Below are 15,719 nucleotides of genomic sequence, written 5' to 3'. Positions count from 1 at the left end.
AAGGGAGGAAGGAAGGAAGGAAGGAAGGAAGGAAGGAAGGAAGGAAGGAAGGAAGGAAGGAAGGAAGGAAGGAAGGAGAGAAAAGAAAATGAACAAACGAATGAAAAACCCTTCCAGGTGACTCTAAAGTGGACCAAGTTTGAGAACCAATGTCTACGGGTAATTTTCCTTCTATACAAAAAAGAAAGACGTTCCTAAAGAGAAGTGAATTAGAGAAACTGTCTGGAGTCAGGGCAACCTAGCCTAAAACCCACCAGCATCCTCTTTTGTCTCAGGGGCTGAGACCATGCTTCTGAGCTTCTGTGTTTCCACAGCTAACTAGGGACAGAGGAGTAGCTCAGTGGTGGTCAGGGGTCCATTGATGACCAGTCCAGGTTAGGCTTGGTTAAAGATGGTCTCTGAACACTGACTGAGACTTTACCTGCACTGTCATTGACAGACATTTGTGGCCCAAGATCAAAGTCAAGAGAGCTTTACTCAAAAACAGAGGTTTCCACCAATAAAATCCCATGCCTGGTAAACCAACACCATCAAAAGTATGATAGTGACCCAGTGACAGCCTCCTTGGACAAAGAAAATTACCAATGAATTAAAGGTGAGGTGGGGAGATTCTCTTATTGCTCTACACCCAATCTTACCTAAAGCAACAGCAGTGAATGAAAAAAAAGCCTGCGCAAATGAAGAGGTCAGAGCCCATGTCCAGCAGAGAGAATTTTAGCATGCCACCGTTACTATGCATCATACTGAAGCTATAGAAGACGGAGAGCTCCTTGCTTTAACTCAGATGTCTGCCTCTGCCATCAAGGGAATTCTCTGACATTCTCTGGTCATTTTCCAAGCCCAACAACCCTTCTGTTAGGAGATCCTTATTTCTGACCTAACGTTCTAAATGGCTGCATCCACTCTGCTTAGGATAAGCTGTGTTTTAATCCAGAGCCACCTCGCTGCAATGCAAGTTCGCACAGAGTGAGACATGGCTCTTGGAGAGCAGGGCAGCAGCAACTGTAACAGGGCTATACTACTGTTAGTGTCTCTATGTGTTAGAATGTGACTCTCTCCACATTCATCATCTCAACCACGCACCTTTTTAACACTAGCTTTGCCATCCCTGTGGACTGTCAACTGCTCAGTCTTAGCATCCTTTCTAGATCCAGCGCTTCAATTATGTATGTGGCTTTTTCTTATCATTCGTTTTTTTATGGAGTGAAATAATTCACTTTGACAACTTAAATGTGCCAATGTGCAATGTGGTCACACAATTTAAGGGACTGCTTCAGGAGCAGAGATGCCCCCGTTTTTCAGAGTACACCGGGGACCTCCACTATCCAAAAACGCGGATGTGCAACAGCACAAGTGTGCACCTTCATGGAAACGCACCGAGCCCAGCCCCAAGACGACACTCGGAAGCCACGCCGAAAGCTCTGAGAGGAGGCGAGGGCAATTTCCTATGTCACTCATCCTGGTTATCAACCATGAAAGGTAATTTAAGTGTCTAACTTTCCTGTCAGTAAAGGCAGTGCCTGGTCTCAATGGTGTCGAACAGTACTCTTAGCCTTTGTGTTTTCCTGCCTCTCTTTTGGCATCCTTCTGATGCCAAACCTCAGTATTCCCCCCCTTCCTCCTTTGGGGTGATCAGTCTAAAACAGCCTTCCATGAACATCACCTCAGGTAATATAATATCACAAGATCGTGGCCTCCAGTGATTCATTTGGCTATTCTGTATAAACTTTGCATTACTGTGTTGTTAAAAACACACTGAAATCCACCAGAATTTGATGGGCAGAATTTGTGGTCCTATCTGGACAATTCATGGACTTAGGTTAATACTGCTCCCTGCTCCCTTTGGAGGTGTGGATTTGAGTTTTACATTCAGCTTCCCAAGTGGTCTAGTTGAGGGGGAGGGGGGTCAGTATTTCTCCCAATTGACTTTCTCACTGCTCAAATCCCATCTGCTTTCTAAGATGACAATTAGTTACATAATTTTTTCTGAAGTCTTAATAGATAATCGAGGTTTAACATATTTTCTTCCAAGGTTGCTTACACTGCAATGGAAGAAATGACATTATAACACTGGTAGTACAATGCATTAGTGTGCCACATATAATGGCACTGAAGTGTGACATAATGCCACAGGGAGTTCATTCAGGGCGCTCTGACCAAGGAGAAGCGCCCTGAGAATTTCAACTGACGGTAAAATTTAAGTGAACATAATTTCAGGATAAGAATAGGCCTTATGGTGCTGGAGTCACTGCTCAGTGACTAGAAGCACTTGCTACTCTTCCATGGGACCTGGGTTACTCCAACTCCAGAGGATCCAGCAGCCCCTCTTCAGGCCTCTCTGAGTGCTGTGCGCATTTGGTGCACATACATACTGATAAACATTTAAAAAAACTTTTTTAAAAAGAAGATACATTTATCAGATTGGTGGGATTTAAACACATTCATTTTATCTGCATGAATATTATAGAATCAGCAGTGAGTGATCAAGGAGAAAAAGTACCATGAAGTCCTAGAACACAAATTTCACCATATCCTAGATGAAGTAGAATAATTTATAAAGACATTATAGATCATTGATAAAATTAAGGCTGATATGTGTGCACACACACACACGTCATTACTGATCTACAGATGATATTCACTAAGAAGTTTTACTATATAGGCAGCACACTATGTAAACAGGACTCCAGCTCATTCCCTGTGGATGTCAGAATGTCACAGACCGCTCATGTTTGTACACCAAGCACACACACAATCCTCTGTTTACAATCAGAGCACTTTCACAGGCAATCTGCACTTCTGTTTTAACTGATTCACACTTTGAATAACAAATAATTACAGATTCTATGCAGGTAAGGGGGGGGTCCTGTCATGGAGATTTGTATTCTCCCAAGTCAAACAGCTCCTAGAGGCGCTCAGAATAAAGGGTGGGCTTGTTACAAACACAAGGAAGTCTGTGCCCTGCCTGCCGGTCTGGCATGGAGAAGCTGTGTACCTTCAGGATGTAAGATTTGTTTCAATTAGAAATCAAGCAATTGCCAATATATAAATGACACCATGAGGGAGAATTCTACAGCCGTATCAATGAAGACAGGAATCAGCACTGAAGAGTCATCCCTGATCAAAACTTTAAAAAAAAAAACAGAACACAATTCATCTAAGAAGTCCAATTACAGAGGCCACCCTTGCCAAGAGTGTGGCTCTCTTCTACTCTGTAGGAATACCTGTCTCCTGTTCTTGGCAGAAAGACATTGATCCCTCCATTAGCTCACAAATTAAATATGAGTTAATTCTGTACAACATACTGCAAAAAAAAAAGAGAGAGAGAAAAGAAAAGGAAAGGAAAAGAAAAAAACACTAAATTGTCTGTCCATAATTTGTTATTTCTTATGTAAACCTAAAAAACATAGTAGGCCAAGTGGTAGTGGAGCATGCCTTTAATCCCAGCACTCAGGGGGCAGAGGCAGGCAGATCTCTGTGAGCCTGGTCTACAGAGTTCCAGGACGGCCAGGACTGCACACTGATAAGATAAAAAGGTAATTAGTGAACCTACCCTGAAGCAAAACCAACTACTAGTTTTAAATGTTTTACATTGGGTTGGACTTTTATATATTGTATACAAATTTTGTCAGACTGGCCTGTGAGCTGGTGTGTGGGGCATTTTCTCATGGTAGGAGGGGCCAGCCTACTGTGGGCTGGTAGCATCCCTAGGCAAGCAGGCCTAGGCTGTATCAGAAAGGCTGCTGAACATGAGCCACGGAGCGAGCCAGAAGGCAGCAGTGTTCTACGGTTCTGCCCTCTACTCCTGCTTGTGTTCCTGCCATGACTTCCCTCAGTGATCAACTATAACCCGGAAGTGTAAACCAAATCATCCCTTTCCTCCTCATGGTCATGTGTTTATCACATCAAAAGAAAGCAAACTGAACAAGCACTGAACAAACCCAACCTAGACTCTTTAACAGACAGAGAGGGGGACTTGAATGTCTCAGTCCCCTTACGCACACTAATATCCTAAGCAACCCTTGGCCCTGCACTCGGCCACCAGACCGAGTGGCTGGCCTCCCGCTTCCTTCCCTGACATCAAACTCATATTACACAAATAAATGTCATTTTCCTTGTCCCGGCAACTAAATGTCCACAGCAGCTCACGAACTAAGGCTTTTGAGCACTGACTGTAATAGGAAGGCGTTTGACTGACAAGAGCGTGAAAATCCTACTTCCATAATTCATGAGTGTCCATGGCTTTTCTTAAGACAAAGCCAGCTTGAGTCCCTCCTTACAAAGCCTTCTTGGAGGTACAGGTGTAGCTCAGTGACCTGGTGTGCATAGCATTCATGAGACCTTCAGTTTGATATTCAGTAGAACAAAACCAAATTCACCCATTTCTTGATTACGGAATCATGGCTTCACGCCAATGGCACTTTTCATGTGAATTTGATTTTCATCTACAACTGAAGTTATTTTTCAATTATATAACATAAACTCTAATGCCTAATTCCATAATAAAAACATATGGATTTCGGTGCTCTCTGACTACCAATACATACTCCCTCATATTCTTTAAACTGTGGAAAAGGCAAGAGAAGACATGAGGTAGGATGCAGATGGGATGCTGGCCTGAAACATGCCATTAAGATCTGACTGTATACTAGAAATGAAAAGGATTGATTGGCATCTTAAGAGGCACAATTAATGGCCTGGGACATAGCTTCTAGTGTCGATGTTTAGAATTTCATATGTCCACATACTAGGAGTAGTTATTTATTGGGTAATTATAACAGGCCATGAATATACACCGATTGTATAATATGCTGGCATAATTCAAACAGCAGCAATCTCTGTTTTCCTTGCATGACCATAGGCTCAAAGGCTTTACAAGTCACTTAAGGCCATGTACTAGATTTGAACTGAATTCTTCCCACCTTCCTAGCTGCCTAGCACAAAAGAATGGGAGAGATTGTGCTGGTCAATCTAGAAGGACAGGCTAGCAATACACACTACTCGCTTTTTGTCATGAGTTAGAGGGCCTGGAGAGATGGCTCACTTGGTAAAACATGACAACCTAAGTTTGATTCTCCAGAACCAAAAGCCAGGCAGGGTGCTGTGGACTTACCATATCTGGTAAGGTGGAAACAGGCAAAGAACAGTAAAAGACACTGTTTCAAAAATCAACCTGGTGAGTGGGACCCAAGGAACGACAGACAAGCAACAACGTCCTCTAGTGTACACATGGGTTAGGATTAGGGTTGGGGAGGGTACGTGGGAAACAGATTTCCTGCATTAACTGTGATGCTGAGCATCACAGTGCATCAGAAATTATTAATGCGGATTGTTGCAGGCATGCCCGCTGTAAATTAGTGGCGTTAGTTAATGGGCACATTAAAAGTGTTCCCATTCATTTAGTGTTTTCAGGCTGTCCCGGAGATCGGAGCAATGCATTAGCTTCATTCCCTTGGCACAAGCTGTTTGGTTTCTAACTGTAAATGGTTTTGTAAGTACACGTATGCAACGGGAAATTTCAAAACAAAATAATGATCTTGCTTTGTGTTGCTCACTACAAAAATGGGAGGCTTCTAAAACTTAAATTTTCCATTAGTCCGTGCTCAAGCTTGAGTACTGGAGAAGACACTTGGCTTTGCTATAAACTCATTTAAAGCCACGGAAATAACAACCCCAAATTACTTTAATAGAGCTCAACACACCTCACACTAATTGCCTGCTCCATGTTTCCAGGAGATCTTACAACTGCTTCAAATTAACGCCGTCCAGGACTTTCGTCCCGTTTCCACAAACCTACTTTTACATCTACTTCCTGCCCTTGATTCAGGTATCACTTATACCCCAAATCCAGTTCTTCCTCCTCTCTTTGCCCCTCCCTCTGGCCATGGCCCTCTGGCCTTTCTGCACAAGGCCTCTGTCCATGCCTTCCTTCCCTCCCATGGTAAAGAGCCATACTGCCCTACCAGGCCTTCCCCAAATGTGGCGATATTGCCCAAGGTGCTTCTCATGCTGATTCTTAACTCTTGTTCAGTGCACCAGATGGGAAGCTCCCAGAGACGGTCCGGAATACATAATTCTCGATAGAAAATTCCAAATACTTTTAGAATGAAAACGTGTGCCGCTTAAACCTGCCCCAGTTACCAACTTCCCTTCCTAAAGATAAACACTGGTCAGCTTCCTTGAGCATCTCTCCAGAGACAGGCTATCTATGCATGAGAACTATGCGCTCCCTTGCAGTTTAAATATACAAAAATACGTGCAGGCACAAGCACACAGTAACATTATGGGATCTTAGTTCTATATCTGGGTTTTCTCACTGAATAAATTCAGCCTGCGTGGTTACACACATAGCTAATTCAAATGGCTGCACAGTATTCTGTCATGATGTGTTTCATAATTCAATCGTCTCTGCTTGACATATCTGGGTTCTTTCCAGTCTTTTGATATGACAATGTACAATCAATGCCCCTTTGCAAGCATATAGAGAACAGTTCACTATGCTTCATGACTCCAGAGGTTGAGGCAGCGAAAGCTCAGCTCAAGGCATGAAGCAACTTCTTTACAATCATTCCTGCGAAGTGTGTGTACCAAGGAAGACTGAAATGCCTAGTCCTTGTCTAATAAAGACCAGCAGAAGAATTGGCAGTAGACACTAGGCAGGCACTCTGACCGCTGCTAACTGCTATACTGTCACACATCCACTTCCTTTGTGCTTACTGGGTGATGAGGCATCCCTATGCATTGCCGTATCTGAACACATCCTATCAACAATGGTGATCCTCAGGGAGGAGAAAGGGCTTGGCATTAGGAGCACTGGCTGTTCTTGCAAACGTTCAGTTCCGAGTACCCCTGTGACAGCTCACGGAATCAGCAACTCCAGTTCCAAGGGACTGGACACCCTCTTCTGGTCTGCATGGGCATCAGGCTTACATGTGGTGCATATACACACGCACACCAGCGAAATATTCACAGACAGAAAAATAAAGAATTTTTAGAAGGCTTTACCAGGTTTAAATTTTAGAAGGTTTACCCGATTACTACCATCATATGAGCCTAAAAATTCTAATATGCCATCCATTCTCGCAGAGAGCACTCAAAATTGAAATATTAACTATGTTTTTGGATAACTATAAAAATTTACCCCAAGTTAAGTTGTCTGAACCCCAACCCCTGTAACCTTTCTCCTGGAATGAAGGATATTCTGAGGGTTTATTGAAATAACAAAGTGAGACATGAAATGAAAACTAGCTATGCACTTACTACTCGTATTTTATATACCACAGAGGTTTCAGAAGTAAATTTGCTTTCTGCTGTATAAAAAAAAATACCTTCAATTGCTAAGATCTTATAAAAGAACAGGCTTTTTTGGTGCTATTTTAATTTTTTAACATTCAACATAAAACAATTAAAATACATTTTTAAAAACTAAAAGATTGATAGTTGTCCAACAAAGCTAGAATCTGTGAGGTTGAGTTCTAGTCTCCTGGCCGTGTTGTACAGGGCACAAGGCCTTCAGAGTTCCGCTGCTTCATTAGATGGATTTCAGCTAGGAGGCCCTCTCTAGACATGTTCAGGTACTTAATATTCTAAATATTTTAATTTAAAATTGTTACTCTGGCTGGTAACTCATTTGCCCACAATTAGGACCCTATTCCAGGCATTGACATGAGGCAGGATATTGCCTTTACAGAGTCCTTCAGTCTGTGCTAGAAACAGGCACCAGAAATCAGAGTTCAGCTACATGGATATGGGGCCAGAGTGATTTTAACTAAACCCTTCATCTAGATAGGTGCACTAAAGTTCAAGTAAAATCATGTAGCCCTTCCTCAAAGAATGCGTTTGCACATGACTGAGACAGACAGGAGAAGCCCTTCACACTGCCTGAGCATTCCCAAATCCTCTGAAGAGCAGAATAACTATAGAGGCCATGGCTCCCAGTTCAGTGCCTGAGACCGGCACCCTTGCCAGTTTTCATGCAGAAATTCTACAGGGAAAGGATGGGTGTCTAACTCCATGTAGTTAGAGGGAACAATTGTGGATCAGGGTGACAGCGATGTGACCAGCTCAGGATCATGTATTTGGAACCCATAAAGGGTCTTTTACATGAAACATCCACAGAAAGTACAGGTTTATTATTCGTCCCAAGGCCCAGTGTGGCAGGCTGCCATTCACTGGGCACTGCAATATGACCAAAACACTGTGTACCTCAGTCTAAGGCAGACTCTAAGACAGTCTGCCAAGGCTCGAGAAACTCCATCTGGACAGAAATGCTCTATTGGTCCAGTACAAAATGCCTCAGACTAAAGGCCACCTAGGACACCAGCTTTATGAACCCCTGGCAACAGGCCCAGCGATAAGTTCTTTTTTCCAGGAGAAAAAGAAGGCTGGCCTAGAATTTGTTATGTAGTCTAGCCTGGCCTCAAACTCACAGTAATCCTTCTGCCTCAGCCTCCAAGAAGTATGTTAACACAGAGTCATTTTAAAGCATTGTAAAATATTTGAATCAACATAGACATAAAATCATTAGACTGGCTACTATTAGGTTTCTCATATTTATGTAATCGAATTGAGACCTACAATGACTAATAAGAGTCAAGAATCATGTCTGTAAGACTTACTGGTTTAAAAAATAGTCTGAGTCACTGTATATAATACAAAAATGTCAGGAAGATGCAAATATTTATGGAGCTATGAAGAAACCAAACATCACAGGGGAAAATGGAGAAGCTCTGTGCCCATGCTTAACAAGAAAAGCCACTGTCTACCCAAAGGAAAAAACTTCATAGAGATCGTTCGTTTGTTCACTCAACATTCATTTGACAAATCTAGGCTAGCCCTGAGGAGTCAGTGAAGACATAGAATTTGAAGCTAGAAGGAAACCTGTTTTCAACAGCTCATCTCATCTCATGGCTCCGACACACTGACACCAGGCCGCAGACCCCTTGAAGCCTTCTAGGAGGAAGGTCTTGCCGTGTGGTCTCGTGATACGACATGTGGGAAGGGTGGAGGTCACTGTGCGGTCATTTTAACCCATGTTTCTTGACCATCCCAAACCAACAAGAGCCCCACATTTACACAGCTCTTGATCTTCCAACCTGGAGAAGGTCCTTTCGGCTCTGAACCTCGGCCTGTCCTGAAGACTCTCAAAGTCCCTTTCCGCTAACAGGGAAGAAGATGACTGGGGATTTCTAACAATGGGCATGGTCATTACCTCACAAGGGGCCTGTTCTATTAGATGATTCTAGTTAAAAAGTTCTTTTATGCTGAGTTAAAAATCAACCCTGTAGAGCTGGAAAGATGGCTCAGTGGTTAAGAGCATTGACTGTTCTTCCAGAGGTCCTGAGTTCAATTCCCAGCAACCATATGGTGACTCATAACCACTGGTAATAAGATCTGGTGCCAACTTCCGTCTTCAGGAACACATGCAGGCAGACCATTGTATACATAATAGATGGATGGATAGATAGATAGATAGATAGATAGATAGATAGATAGATAGATAGATAGATAGACAGATAGATAATAGATAGATAGATAGATAGATAGATAGATAGATAGATAGATAGATAGATATCAACCCTGTAAATTCAACCACACAAACATATCACTGCCTCTTCTATATAATAATTCCTCAAATATTCCAAAAACTTTAAAAATACCAGCATTATCATTAGGGTGCACATGTGTGGAGTTGAGGGGATATCTCTGTGGGGTCGGTTCTCTTCTTCCACCTTTTGTGGGTTCTGGGGATTAAATTCAGCTAACCAGCCTTGGGTAACAAGATTCTAAACCTGCTGGGCCCATGTTGCTAGCCCATATTCCTAAACTTCCTTAAGAGATGGCTCAGCGGTTAAGAGCATTGCTTGCTCTTCCAAAGGTCCTGAGTTCAATTCCCAGCAACCACATGGTGGCTCACAACCATCTGTAATGAGGTCTGGTGCCCTCTTCTGGCCTGCAGGGATACACACAGACAGAACATTGTATACATAATAAATAAATAAATATAAAAAAAATTGCTTTTAAAAAAAAATTTTTAAAAAGTCCTTACATGCCATTCAATCCCAGGATTTCCAGCAGTTTTAGAATATTGGTTCCCCTCTTCTGTGACAGCTTTTAGTCAACATTTCTCTTTAATATCCAGCACCCAGCATGTACTGTGAGAGTCTAGACTGGCAGTATACCCAGCATGTTTGCTGTGTATCTATCTGGTAGCGAACCCTAAGAGCCTCATTGACTTGATGTAGAAAAGACAGCTGACCATGGGGACAATCAGGATCACTAGCATAGTCGCAGCTGTTTAAATGGCCAAATAAGGAAGGGTACAATAGGTCAAGGTAAGACTGGCAATACAAGCCCTGCACGGGTTCTACGGATTAGACTCTCTTCTCTGCTTCCTTGCTTACCCAGTAGCAATAGCAACTGTCTTACCTCACTAGATTGGCACAAAAAAATTAAGTGAGATATCACACATGAAGCATTTAGAAAAAGAATCAGTATTGGGTAGGAAACTTAGCGAAGGGATCATTCTTCCAGGTGATTATCCTGTGTACCTTTTACAGGGTGTGCTTTTCACAGACCACATGGGAAAAGGCAAGTCTCGGTCATTTCCTTAGCTGAGACATTATAGATGAAAGCAAACTGACACTCTCTTAGGTTCAAAGGATGTGATAGCCTTCTTCAGAGAGAAACAAGCTGAACTTTGTCAACTGAGAGGAAGCCAAGGGAAAGCAGAATAAACAGAAAGCAACTGCTACAGAAACAAATCCCAGAGACATTTCCCTTCCCATCGAACACAGGCTATTCAGTCCAAGATGGCATGGATGCCGAATTCCTGGGGCTATAAGGGTCACCATAGTGTGGTCCATTTGCTTACTGGTTTCTTTTTTTTTTTTTTTTTTTGACAGGGTTTCTCCATAGCTTTTAGTTCTTGTCCTGGAACTAGCTCTTGTAGACCAGGCTGGCCTCGAACTCACAGAGATCCGCCTGCCTCTGCCTCCCTAGTGCTGGGATTAAAGGCATGCACCACCACCACCCGGCTTGCTTACTGGTTTCTCTGAATGTAAACCCTTCAAACACTCCTGCCAAAATTATAACCAACTGCCATACTGGTGTCTTTTCTGGCCACTGTGACCAAATACCTCGCAAGAAGCAAAAGGGAGAAAGGGCTTGTCTGGAGTCACGGGTGGAGAAGAGACCTCTACCATGGCAGACTAGCCTCGGCAGCAGGGCACAGTAGCTCCAAGGATGCAGGAGCGGGTGGGTGGGCCTCCCCACCCTCGCCTCAGACCAGGAGGTGGAGAAAGGAGACTGCTGACACTCTCTAGCTTTTCTTCTCTTGTTCAGTCTAGGCTCTCGGCCTAGGGGATGACGTCACCCATGTTTACAGTGGGTCATCCCCTCTTAGTTCAGAGCCCTCCTATGGAGAGAGGTCTGTCTTCTAGGTAACACTACATAGAGAGGAAGTAGTGTTAAAGCGGCGTCCAGCATACCTGCTTGAGCCAGTAACCCTGGGCAGTAAGAGCTCTCTGCTCCAGCCCTCTTTCAGCTCACATGGCGCCTGCAGTTGACGCAGCAAGGGACCAGGCGGACTCACACTAACACTGGAACTTCACACACAGCTCAGTGCCTACTGAAAAATGCTAAGGTTGGCTAACTTAACCAACAAATCCCTGCATTCCTTCTGAGTTAAACAAAGAAGCACACAAACAAAAACTCCATGTGCTTTCTGCCCTCCTATGTCAGGGGTTCCTAAGGATTGGGCCTACGGCCCCTACATCCTCAGTAAGACATTCTCTCACGGTCAGCACCCCCCACTTTTATTTTACATCTTATTGTGACACAAGGTCCTCCTCAGGTGCCTGGTTTAATTAGCCTGGAACCGCCCTGCAGCCAAGCAGGCTAGAGTCTTGAACTGGAGAGTCTTCAGCCTTGACCTTCAACTGGGATTACAGGCCTGTGTCACAAAACCTGGCCAGTTATCTCCCCATCTCAGGAGATTTAAATACCAATGCAGCTTCTTTAAAATAATTCATTTGTCTGAAGTTTATCTTAATCTTTTATTAAAGTTTAAAGAGACTCCTCTGAACGTCTCTGGGAGCTGTGACTGGGATCCTGTTTAAATCACCAAAAAGCCCTCTTCATTAGGAAGTAACACTACCCTACCCGTCTGTGACAGCCATCTCATTGCTGACTGGTTACTTTTCCCAACCATGCTCATTAACATAGGATGAAGAGTGGACATAAGTCTTCTTATACCTCTCAATGAAAGGCGGGGTGGAATGTTTCCTCAATATGGGATTCATATCCATGACTTTCGAGGTTCCCACACTTTCAGAAATGGGCCACACACTGCCAGTTGTGAGGGGGAAAGACGGGCAGGACATTCAGGGTAATAGCCACAGTGGTCTAAACTGCAGGGGCTCACCACTGCCCTGGGTATTTTATGGATTATCACATTAATCTGATATTGAGAGCCCTAGGAAGCAGGTCCTCACTCCACCGCTGCAGATCTCTTTAAAGGGATCAGCTAATGTGACCACTGTCACCTAAGAGGGCTGAAACAGGCTCTTTGACTTCGTAAGCTAAGCTTGTAAGCTCTGCCCATCGTGGTAGAATTTACACTAGAAATAACTTAGTGAACACCAACCTAATTTACTCATACGACAGTAAGAAGGGTAGGAAAGGCAACGTGGAATGGTAGGGCTACGTAAGACACTATGCACAGGGTACACAGATCTTAAACCACACCCACAGTCTCCTGGTTCTCCTGTCTTGGTGTCCATGTGCCTTCGTGGGACTCAGACGGCGGATGCAGAAGGGACCCTGAGCTATGTCAAGGGTGGGCTAGCAGTGACCCTGCTCTGCAGGACACTTAGAAGTCATCTTCACAGAGCTGAGCGTTCATTTTCAAACAAAGCCTAAGTTTTCCATTTTCCATCAACTATTTATAGATTGCCTGTGTACCACCATTTCTTGTCAATATATTACCCTCGGGGACGTCTGGAGGACCAGACTTTGACCACTCTTAATCCAACCGCAATCCCATCACACGGCACCATTAACCTTTGACACGAACCAGCTAAAGGAGCGTCAGGAGCTGTCAAGATGATCTAGGAGGGCAGGATATTTAAATATTTAAGCAGAAGGATTGTCAATTACCACTTGAAAACATGCCTTTTGCTGCATTTTATACTGGGGAAAGTTCTACCAAGCTCCTATTGTAGCGCAATGCCCAGCAGCCTACCTTTTCAGCCTTTACGTCTCCAGCCCGCAAAACTTCAGAAAGAACAGCTGGTCGACGACATATCCAAGGCTCCATGTCACCTCACGCTGACAGACACTTTGGTCGTGTGTGTCCAAACCAAGGAACACTTTTGAATAAGGTGCTACAAAAAGCCCAAAGGTAGACACGGCCCCAGCCATCAGAGAGTCATGATAAAAAAAAAAAATACACCTACCTGGGCATAGAGCAGACTAGGGCAAGCTCTGTCTACAACGGGGTAAACAAGTGCAGCTGGAGGGCAAGCAATAGTCGCACAAGTGGCTTCCATAATCTCTGCACCTGCTCTAAGCCCCAGGCCTTCCCTTTACTGAAAATCTAACCCTTACACCGTAAACTCTGGGACCCTCCTTCAGATTATCTCTAGCTCTCTTGGGTTAAAAATGAATGAATGAATGAATGAATGAATGAATGAATGAAGCAACCTTTGTTCACTCCCAGAGGAAGGCGAATGGTACTTTCTGTCTTTGCCGAGCACACCCTCCCTTGGAGGATGGAACAGTAAGCAACATTTCATCTCCAAGGTTCCTCGTGTTTACCGGAGCCTGCTCAGTTAACAGCAAGGCTAGTTCTGCCTTCTGTTGCTTTATCCTAAAGCACTGAACATAGAGAGGCAGGGAAGCTATAAGATACTGATGTTTCAAGCATCCAGCATTACCTCTAACCCTCTGCCCCAAGGCCTTATAAACCACCTCTCTGGATCAATCTATTTGTCTCCTCTCTAATTTAAAGTCTATTCTATAAGCACAGACGAATGGACATGGCTAAAGGCAGTCTTCAGTGGACACGGTTTACAGGTCCCCAATGGTTTCCATGCCGTCTCCACAGAAGCTATTCTAAGCCTTCCCGAGCTCCCACTCATAGCCACACAACCCGGTCTTTGGTTGCACTGAGGAAAATGGTACTATCTGGGCTTGAAATACACATGCTCGCTGCCCACACCTGCCTCCGCCTCGGCTCCGCGCTCGCACCCTGCTCTTGCACCCGTCAGCTCACTCGGCAATCTGGCCCCCATCTAATAGCTCTCTCCGTTCTTCACGTAAACACACTCAGAAGCAAAGCGAAAAGGAACGACGAAACCACAACGCTCTGTGCAATCTGCGCTCCCAACGGTCCAGCCTCAGGGAAGGCCTACTGTCTCACTCCAATACCATCCCGCCCTGGAAACCGCTCGCAGCCACGAGACCACACGAACCCCGAGTTCACAAATCCAAGTCACCTTGTCAATTCCGCCAGGACCCGCCCTCTCCACAGCACCTGACGCTTAGCAACTTCCGTCTTGAAACTCTCTGACGCTGGGTTCTTATGACATCACCGCCCGGTGGGTGACTCCACTGCTTCACTTAAGAATGCTCTTGCTTGGTCCTCTGGTCAAACCTTACATTTTAACTTTTTCCCAGGATTCTATTCTTGGCTTTCCTCCTCTCAAACTAAACTCTCCCCGGGGAGAAGGAGCGGCAAAGCACTGTTTACACTATGAATTATCCCACATGCCCATAAATCAATAAGACTAAATTTGAATGCATGCGCTTCCTCTCCCCACTCAACTGCGCACCAGCGCTCACCTCCAGCATGGTCCTCTCTGTGTGCTTACCTGGCTGTCCCCCGTGCTCTGTGCACCTGAGGGACAGACACTAGTGTCAGGAGCAGTGAACGTCCTGGTGTGAGGGCTGGAGGTGTGGGTAGGTGTGACGATTTAACAGAAGGAACACATCACAGGGGAGCTAAGGACTGTGTCTCTGCAGGAAGAACCACGGGATCTCCCTGAACTAAGGAAAAATCTAGAGGGGAGATCTACATATGCAAAGAGATATAGATAGACGTAAGTATCTCCTTTCCTGCATTTCTCTGCTTATCATAAATGCCAGTGACATAAAGGGAAGTCACCTTGTGTTTTGATTTTGTAAAGGAAAGAAGCAGAGAAATGGGAGAAGTGGTCAGATTTCAACAACCACAGGTAGAAAGAAATGGGGGGGGGCGACAGGAAGGCGGGGGCTGCGCATGCTGGGCTGCAGGGTGTGGAAGGCAACGTCAGGGCACTGGAAGGAACACTACAAGATCTTTTTTTTTTCTTTTGAGTGGCAATACAGTTTGTAGGTGGCAGCGAACAAGCTAGACCTTTAAGCAATGCACCTTCTGATTAGAAAAGAGGCTGGACCAGAGGGGCCCTCTTCAAGAGTTCCCCTGACGAATTACCTCAGTGAGGAGAAAAGGAAGCCTGAACTACAGCAACTACAGTGAAAACACGAGAAGAAAATATTGGTTTTTGACTGTAGAAAAATAACAAAGGTTTTGAATACTTAAGAACAATATAATTAGATGAAGGATTAATTTAAAGGAAATAAAAACTTTAAAAACACAAAAATTAAAAAGTTAAAAAGGAGCAGGGTAGTGGTGGCGCAACACTTAGGAGGTAGAGGCAGGCAGATCTCTGTGAGGC

The 15,719-nt window shown here is 44.3% G+C and overlaps 1 protein-coding gene across 2 annotated transcripts in view; it reads right to left on the bottom strand.

Annotated features, from left to right (window-relative positions):
* The window catches only part of Dgkh (diacylglycerol kinase eta), a 165,646-nt gene that overhangs the window by 72,666 nt on the left and 77,261 nt on the right, over nucleotides 1–15,719 (bottom strand). The gene's annotated exons all lie outside the window — the stretch shown is intronic.

Source organism: Microtus ochrogaster, unplaced genomic scaffold (genome assembly GCF_000317375.1).
Source record: "Microtus ochrogaster isolate Prairie Vole_2 unplaced genomic scaffold, MicOch1.0 UNK88, whole genome shotgun sequence".
NCBI lineage: Eukaryota > Metazoa > Chordata > Mammalia > Rodentia > Cricetidae > Microtus > Microtus ochrogaster.
The sequence above is the reverse complement of the archived record's forward strand: the minus strand, read 5'-3'. Positions and strand labels throughout refer to the sequence as shown.